The following is a 2,111-nucleotide window of genomic DNA, read 5'->3' as shown; positions in this document are numbered from 1 at the left end:
CCCCCAGCCGCACTTAGTGCCCCTGAGCAGCCAGCAGCCAAGTCTAGGCCCAGAGTCCCCATCAAAATCCCAGCACTTGGCCTCTGGCTCCACTTCATACGCTCCTGCAGCAGCAGGGCCCCTCGGAGCCAGATACTCAGCTCAGGCATCCAGCCCAGCTCCCTTTGGGCCATGGACGGTGGAGAGGGGACGCTCTAGTACCAAGGGAAGGCGCGAGCGAGGGCAGAAGCTGTACGGCCTCAGAGGCCCCTCAGTCCCTCTGCTGGTGTTCTTCACCGCTGATCTGCAGCCTCCTGCGATCCCAGCCCTATCCGTGCCCCCCACATCGCCACCATCTTACCCCACTCACCTAAGTCTCCCCTGACTAAGGGGAGTGGCCGGAGCTCAGGCCCTGGCTGAGTGGCCCTTTGCAGGCTGCGGATGGTGCCCACCGCAAGAACCTCTCGGCCTGGAGTGCTGTGAGGTCATGAGTAGGGCTGCCGAGAGGGAGGGGAGGCAGCCTGGATCCTGCAGGCGCCTAAGCCAGCTCTGGCTTGCCAGGTGAAGCCCCCGGCCGTCGCATTGCCGAGAAGCTGCACTCTGCACATGCAGCAGCTCAGCGCCAGCTGTCCGGGCTGAAAGGGGGCAGGCGAACGGGGCCAACCTTCTTCTCCTTCTCAAAGAGCGTCTGTACCGAGTCCTTCCACCTCCACAACCACCTGCCAATCAACTCCCCCTCCGTGCAGACAGTGGGCCGGTATTAGCCCAGCCAGTGGTCCCCCACTTCTGACGCACCAGCCACCTCTCACCCGCTCCCTCATTGGCCTGGTCCAGAAACCAGCGGGAGCCCCCTGGGGCAGGGGCAGCTGGTTTATGAATATCCGGTCGCCTTCTGCCCTGGTGAATACAGGCAGTGTCACTAGACCTCCTTCCCCAGAGGTGGGCGCCTGCACCGGGGAGAGTCAGGGCTGAACTCAGGCACTTGCTCCCTTGCAATTGGCTCACACAGCACCCCACAAATGTCGAGGCACTGCCGGCACCCGCAGCAGGTGGAGGGCTACGGCAGAGGAACACAGCCTGCCCCCATGGGGCCGGGCGAGGTTCTCACAGGACAGAAATGTGACGCACACTCCCTCCCCAAGCTCCTGCCTCCAGAACCCAGGGACTCTGCAGCTCCTGCCGACGTGTCAGGGTGGCCTTCGTGACATCCTTTTCCTGGCCATATGCTCCCCTCCAACGCTGCTGGCCCAGTGCCAATCTCAGCGGCCGGGGGGGTGGGGGGGGGACTGTCACAGCTCTGCAGAGCAGCAGCAGGATGGCTCCAGTGGGCAATACAGCGAGGCAGACACGTGCTCGGAGACTGGGGGTGAACGGCCACCCCGGGCGGCCCTCCATGATACAGCCTAACATCCCTGGCTTGTGACTCATACCAAAGCAGCAGCTCCGCTGGTACCCACCAGTCTTGACCAGCAGCTCCCAGTATTCCCAGTCCAGGGGTCCCCTCCTGCCAGCTCTGCTGGTGCCCCCTAACCCCCCCCACCCCCAGCTATGCCAGTGAAAAGCACCTAACTGAGACCCCCTGTTTAGCCCAGCTTGGGGCAGCCACCAGCCCAGAGGCCTGGCCAGCAGGAAGCTGGCTGAGGCCCATATCCAGCAGCAGCATCCAGCCCCTGCCATCCCTGCTGGACCAGAACCAGCAAAGACAGCGCCCACTGCTACCACCTGGTGCCCTGGCTGGCTGCTGCCAGCCTGACCTGTGCCCCAGGGAAGGGCGAGGCCCAAGCACCACAGGGCGGCCACTGAAGGGAAAAACGCGTCCCCCGCCGAGAAAGCCAGGCCGAGGGCGGCTGAACAGGCAGCGCTGCGGGCTGACGGACGCTGACGTGGGCCCCTAAGGCAGGGTGTGTGTGTTTGTGGGCTGAGCTGGGCTCAGTTGTTCCTTCCTCCCTGTGCTGCCCCCTCATCAGGGAGCTGCTGGCACGGGGAGGGGGTCTTTGGCACTGCCCACGGTGGTACTCACTGCCCAGCTCCCTAGCGCTCACCTCCTGCCCTGCAGCTCCAGGCAGGTTCCCAGCTGTGCCAGGTCCAGCCCTGCCCCGCCTCCCCCGGCCCCCAACACCAGGCTGCTGGGC

The sequence above is a fragment of the Carettochelys insculpta genome, chromosome 29, assembly GCF_033958435.1.
Source record: "Carettochelys insculpta isolate YL-2023 chromosome 29, ASM3395843v1, whole genome shotgun sequence".
NCBI classification, from domain to species: Eukaryota; Metazoa; Chordata; order Testudines; family Carettochelyidae; genus Carettochelys; species Carettochelys insculpta.
This window is presented reverse-complemented; position numbering follows the sequence as displayed.